Genomic DNA, 7,122 nt, shown 5'->3' with positions numbered 1-7,122 from the left:
AAGTGTCCTGCCTCTGTGCGGGCTGACAGCTGAACCCAAATCCACTGCTTCACTGAGCCGGATTATAGGCCAGTGTACCTAGTCTGCCTCGTTTCCCCTCACCGTTGTTACCTGTTTGCAAAACGAGCCCCGGGAACTGCTGGGAGAAGTGGGATAAAAAATGGCCCAGAGCAAAAAGGCAAATTAGCTCAGGAAATCACCTAGAAGAGGAAGGGAACTGAGCACGCGGTCGTTTGCAGGCGAGGTAAATGAAAAGGTCGGTGATTATCATGGAGTCATCAGTGTGAACGTTAAAGCAGCTAATTTCAATTTGATTTTAAGTGTTTGATGGTTTATACTGAGGTAGTGTAAACAGTGTGAGCCTTCAGAGGTGGAAGTGATTTAAATCAGGTGAACTGATTCCACTGTTTACTCCTGTGTGATACACAGTAGTTCTTCCTTAATCAGGACTTTAAGCAGCGACGGCTACGGCGTGATGCGATGACATAGATTCTACGTCGAAACTTCCTACCGTTGCAATTATACCATCAGTAGTTTTATGGATTATGAGTGTATTTGTTAAAGAAACATGATAATTTGATGGATTATTCATAAACATGACAGCACAAACTGTTGTCAACCTGCCGTCCTCGGTGTATAGATGAAGCCAGTGCGCTGTCCGCGGTGCTGAAGTGAAAGACGAATACAAATCTTTAAATTATAAATGTAGAAAAAAATAGGTCATGTGTCAAAGTGACCAATCCATGGAAAATTATCACCCATCTCATTTTAAGAGACGAACTGTAGCGATGTTCAGAGTGACCTCGGTTTCCTGAAGAGGTGAAGTAGCCGTTGTTAGAGTTAAATGTTTCTTAGCGATCTTTGATGTCCACTGCTACGCCAACACACTGGAATGAACGGGCGCCGTAGCCGTCACTTCAACCGCCACTGCTTAAAGACCATAATATTAGCTGGACTACCTTTAATTCATGATACATGTCGCATCACATAAAAAAAAAATATCACAATAGTTTTATCCTGCAGTAATTAATTTTTTGCTCAGTCCAAAAATCTGCAACCAGCAAAAAGCTAATGCTCCGCTGTGGTCAGTGGCTAGCTGCTAACTTCGTCTGCTGCTGCCCTTTACACTACAAACCACATTCACCCATTCACACACTTTTTACCTTACATACTGTACATACAGCACTTTCCTATTAGACACATTTGGGGTTCAGTATCCTGCCCAAGGACACTTCGACGTGCCGACTCCAGGAGCCGGAGATCGAACCACCGACCGATTATTGGACAACCCGCTTTACCTCCTGAGCCCCGAGCGCAGCAGGGGGTGGGGGTGTTGGGGTGTAAGATCCTTTTCACTGAAAACAGCTGCCTGAGTTTGATAAGAGCAGCGAGACTTAACCGAGAGTGAACCAGAACAGGAGAGTTGTGGGTAAAAAAAAAAACCCAAGAACATCGAGCTAAAAGATGCTAAAATGCTTTGTAGAGCTGAGACGACCTGGATTGGTCACTTTGACATATAATCTTTTTTTCTATTTTTTTTACATTTATAATATAAAGATTTTAATTAGTGACGTTTTAAATTTTGAATATTCATCTTAAAAAAAAAAACATCAGCTAACCCATTATTTTATTTATTTACCATGACGACGAAACCCTGTCCTCATTTCCCTGCATGTCCATGGATCTTCAGCACACCTGTTGCCCTCATTTTCCCGCCCTCTGCCGGTCACCTGACCCTGCCCCTCTTTCCAGACTTGGCCCTCTGTACCCATAATCCACACTAAATGTTACAAGCCGTTCCCTCCTGTTGCCTGGCGCTCGTATTTCTGACCTGCTTATCTCCTCTTTGCCGTTGCAAAGTAACTCTAATGGAAGCTCCTCTGCTTCACTCGGGTCATTATCCTCATGAGCCACGCCTGAAACACATTATTATTTAGCTACTTTTCCTCCTTCTGCATTCGTATTTTCAGTTATCGCCGTGGGCCGTTTTATTAAAGCTTAAAACATCTTTCCTCTGCAATCAAGTGCAATTTTTTAAAATTGGCACCTTCTGTTGGGCAGTTTTCTTTCTCATCAATAAGTCAACAAACAAAAGGTCAGAAATAATAATGTCTCCAAAAAACCTCTCTTTCCTCCTCTCGCTGAACAATTGGGGTAATGAAATGGCCAGTTAGTTACTCGACTGATTTGCATAATAATATTAGTTGACCTTTGGGTTGATTAGTTTGGTTTGTGTGACTGTTCCACGACGTGGAGATGAATGTTCTCCAATTCTATGGCTAATGTTTAGTGGTTGTTTAGACCAGAAGATTTATTAATACAGACTCTGTGATGTGGTGGAACAGTAAAATGTTGCCGCCCTATAATATCAATCAGTGGAATAGACTCACTCATTTGGGAATGAGTTGATGCTGAACTCCCTGAGCTGCTGGGATTGTATCAACTCAACACAATGAGAGAGAGAGAGAGAGAGAGAGAGAGAGAGAGAGAGAGAGAGAGAGACTTTGCCATTAATATTAAAGCAGGGAACATGTCCGTGCAGAGTGGACAGTGTTTGCTCTTAGTTGATATTACATAGTGGGTTAATATGGGATATGATGTGATTTCTTTCTTTTTTTTTACCCCACTGTAAGATTTGGATAAAGTCATTTTAATGTGGAGTTGTCTGTGAATGTGCATGAGTCAGCAGTGGCTTTGCTCTCATGAACTGAGAATCTCGAAGTCCAAATTTCTACTCAATATTCTCCCAAAACACAATAACAAGTAACTCATTAAGTCAGCTACTTCTAATAAGTAGAAGCATTTGCACTTAAAAGTATTTAAAATATAGTATAAATGTGCATTTGGCTCCATAATCACTCACACAAATAGCAATTAGAAGAACAGCGAATGAAAATGAAAGAAGATGCATAAAAAGAAAAGCACAGCTAGAGGATATAAGGCTTAACATTTGTTTAAGTGTGTGTGTGTGTGTGGGTGTGTGTGCGCGCCTTACCTTGTTAATGAAGGACCCCCCCCTCTCTCCCCGTCCTCCTCCTCTCGCCCTCTCTCTCTCTCTCTCTCTCTCTCCTCTCCTCTCCTCTCCCCCTCCCCCTCCCTCCCCTCTCTCTCTCTCCTCCATACATCGGAGGCTGTGAGCTGCAGCGGCGGCAGAGAGCGGTGCGGATCCCTGTGTGTGCCGATCTCCGGAGGGGGACCAGATAATCTAGTCGGACCTTCAGCGGAGTGGATCTCCTGCATCTGCACACGCACACACACACGCACACACACACACACGGAGAAAAGTCACATTTCAATTCCCGGCGGGGGGATTGTGATTTACTCAGCACAGGTAAGTTTTCCCCCCTCACTCTGTGGAGCCATCCACACGTCTAATGCGCGTACAGGGCTGGAGCTGGTGTTCCGGCAGCCGGTGTATTCTGTGGCACGACGGGCTAAGAGCTCCTGATAATCAATATCTGATCATGTTGTTTGTTAAATTGTGGAGAGCGAAGATGAAACGCCACAGTTTACCTTGGGAGTCGCTGCTGAGAGGTGTCCACTCGGTTTTTACGCACTCGGTTGGGTCATTAGTATTTCCGCCGCGGTGTCCACATGGACGGCTCTGGAAGTTTTGTTGGTCGGTGACAAGATGCTGCTTCTGATCAGATGTCAAAACGCTAAAAAGAAAAAAAATTGCTAAGATCCGATGTGTGGAAACGAAATGTCCCGATAATTAAATATGCGTAAAAGTAGAGCTAGAGATCGTTCTGCCTTTCCCTTTTTTTGCGCAGCCTGTTTTACATCTTTACGCATCGTTTACATCGGCCAAAAGTTTTAATTTACAGCGGTCGCTCTCTGTGTCAGACTTAACCCCCACCCCGCCTCCCACTCATCAGTTTTACAGCCGCTCCACCGTTAAGAGCCGCGCGTTTCTCTCCTGTGGGGAATTCCAGTTAAACTCATAGGAGCCGCATGTGAAAATGACACAGAGCGTGACTGAGTGTTTCTTCTGGCCTGAAACACAGCCCGTAAAAGCAGCAGCTAATAACAGGATGAAATACATGTAAACTTTAAGAATATATCAGCCCCAGTCTGAGAAATAAAACGAAGTGTGTATGTGCTGAAGGGAAGTGGCCTGGTTCTGGTGGCTGAGTAGAGTAACTAGTAGTCTGATGTCCTGAGCCCAGAAATAAAAAGGTAAAAATCCCAACGTTTGAAACGCAGTGTGGCACACTTCTGTATCCACAAAGACTTTTGGGAGTCATTAAGGTTAATAGAGTGACAGCATGTGAGTGCTTTATACCTGCCAGTGTGTGTGTGTGTGTGTGTGTGTAATGGAGAGAGAGGAGTCAGTTTTCCGAGGGTTCTTCAGGCTAATTGTTCTTCAGGATGACTCTTCTGTTTTAATAATAACATAAAAATAATGAGCCCAGTGTGCTCCTTTAATATCACTCAAGTGGGACATTTGATGCAAACCCAGAACACTTGAATAGTTTTTAATAGCACCACACAGTGGAAGGTGCTGGTTGTGGTGGTTGGGGGGGGGGGGTTCTGCTCTGGTACAAGTCTAAGAAGTATCTCCTGGTGCTGTATAGAACCCCTTGAGCTTGAGCTGTGTGTCCAAATCTGTAGCCCATACAAACGCAGTGTAGCACTCTACTGCAGCCTCTGGCGACTGGTGATAAGGCTGGAGGGGGCCGACTCCCACGCTGAACCCTCAGAGTGCCGTGAAGCTTTTGGGGCAGGCTCTGTGACCACTTTGATTAGGGGATAATAAACCCATTTATAGAGGGCTTTCAGGTGACGTAACTCGCCTGAGAGGAGATAAAAGCCCAGAGTCCCCCCCCCCTCCTCCTGCTAAGCTCTTATTTCTGGGTGCCACCAAATATCATCACAAACTGCAGGAAGAGAGGAGTTTGCTCTGGGTGTAAATCCGGCCGTGTGGAAAGTGGCGGTGACTTTTAAAAGTGTAATAACTGGGTGAGAGGTTTTGAGGAAGAGACCAAACGCTCCGGCTGCTGAAGGCTTTGTGCACGTGGAGTGAACCTGCAGGAAGGAGCAGGTCACGTATTTGCTTACAGAGCAGAAGGTGGAGCAGTTTTTTGTTGTTGTTGTTGTTGTTGTTACTATTGATTCAACAGTGAATAACACAGACAGCGTTAGTATTAACAGATATCTTTTATGGTCTTTGTAACGTTGCCCCCGGCGATCCGTCGGCAGCTTTGCAGCTCCGTGGCTCGACCGATGTCGACCCCGGGTGACTCCGCTCCTCACCGGCAACAAATCTGGCGGCTTTCTCGGGCCGAGGGGAACAGTTTTAATGTGATGATGTGTTAACTTCCAGAGCAGTAAAGCCCGTCACTCCTGAAGCACCGCAGCAAGTCTGCCGCTCAGCTTTTCATATCTTCATTACAGGAATTATTGTTTTTTTGTTTTTTTTAAATATTCACTTCCCTTTTTCTAATCGATCAGCTCGCAACACAAATACCTGCTGTATGTCCGAAGAGCGGTAAACTGTGGAACCAATAACTTCCCCAGTGGTACTCCTACGTGAGTTGTAGCAGAGCTGTAACAGTGAGAGGCCTCAGCTTATTGATTACCTATCGATCGTCACTGAGGATATATTGTTGGAGGTCAGAGAGGCGACGGACCGCCTCGGAGTGTGTGCAGTAGTTTGCTTAAAGAGCAACTGAGCAACTTGTTTTAGCATTCCCTGCGACCTTTGACCCCCCCTCCCTCACCTCCGTCCTCCATCACATCCAGTGTCTGTGTCTCTCCCTCTGTCTAATTTAAATGTTTTAATACCTATATATAGATTTCAAAAAAACAAATGTGATGTTCATCAAGAATTCGTAGCTGATTAAATAACTGTGGTTTTAATGTGAAAGCTGTGACAGTGACTCCAGCGACCTCAAGTCTCAACCCTCGCTGGCGGCTAACACTACTGCTAGCTTACCGTTAGCTTAGCAAGGCTTCAGCAGATTCAGCAGAGGAGGAGGGTGACAGAGCTGAGGTGGGGGGGTGTTGGGGGGTGAACTGAAGAGAATCACTGGATTTACTCCGGAAAAAGGGAAAATAACTTGTGTTGTAATGAACACTGTAAAACTGACAGTGGAGGAAAGTGGCTGTAAATTTCTACATTTACTTTCTATAAAACAAACGGGCTGAGAGAGTGAAGTCACTCTTTAAAGATGTTGTGGATCGTTTGGACTTAAGTCTGCAGGGTGGAGACCCCCCGGAGGTCCCCGGACCACACTTTGAGAACGCTTCACAAACAGGGAGTTATGCATCACCATGTGTGTTTTTGGTGCAATTTAAGTGTCCATATATGTGCTCTGTGTGTGTGTGTGTGTGCAGGAGTATTAGTATAACTCTCAGATATTAGGCCCTGTCATGTTCAGTAAATAGCCATTCATCATGAATGCCTTTCTGTGTGATGGTACCCACAAGATCCAATCCATTAACCATGCGCTGGGTGTCCACTCACAATGTGATAGTGTGTGTGTGTGTGTGTGTGTGTGTGTACATGCATGTCATAATTTATTATAATGCATAGGGAGTTCTGACACGAGAGAACGTGCATGTGTACGTGCACGTTGGAGAGAAGTTGTGGAGACAGAATTCATGTATTTTCAGTTGTAATTCGATATATTATAATAATAGTGACCAGATTCTGCTTCATACATGCAGCATGTTTCTGACTCTGTGTGTGTGTGTGTGTGTGTGTGTGTGTGTGTGTGTGTGTGTGCGTGCGCGTGTGTGTGTAACAAGGCAGAGGATTGATGGATGATATGTTAAATTGATAATGACGCTGCACAGAGACGCACTATCCTTGACTTTTCTCTCTCACCCTGGGAAACCTGCCCCCCCCCCCCTTTCATCTCTACACTGGTTACCACTGCTCACTCCACTGTTATTACGTGGAGCATGTGGACGCACAAGCCCACAGCAGGAGGTTGTAACATATGAGAGCTCAACGCCTCCGTCCAATGTGCAAGAACCAACCAGTAGGAGGCGCTAGAGCGGCGACGAGGCAGAATGTCTGTTTGATGATTCTGCAAAACCCAGGATTTAAATACAGTATGTTTATTGAATGTTGAATTTATTTAGATAAAATCCACCACAGCAGAGCCCCCCCCC

At 45.0% G+C, this 7,122-nt stretch overlaps 1 protein-coding gene across 1 annotated transcript in view; it reads left to right on the top strand.

Annotated features, from left to right (window-relative positions):
• Window positions 1–3,134: 3,134 nt before the first annotated feature.
• Window positions 3,135–7,122, top strand: part of ecel1 (endothelin converting enzyme-like 1) — a 43,567-nt gene continuing 39,579 nt past the window's right edge. Inside the window, exon 1 of the mRNA XM_023428405.2 lies at window positions 3,135–3,331. The gene's annotated coding sequence lies outside the window, so the exon portion shown is untranslated. The remainder of the gene's footprint in view (window positions 3,332–7,122) is intronic.

The sequence above is a fragment of the Seriola lalandi genome, unplaced genomic scaffold, assembly GCF_002814215.2.
Source record: "Seriola lalandi dorsalis isolate HSWRI2012SDOR001 ecotype SW California unplaced genomic scaffold, Sedor1 jcf7180002054874, whole genome shotgun sequence".
NCBI lineage: Eukaryota > Metazoa > Chordata > Actinopteri > Carangiformes > Carangidae > Seriola > Seriola lalandi.
This window is presented reverse-complemented; position numbering and strand designations above follow the sequence as displayed.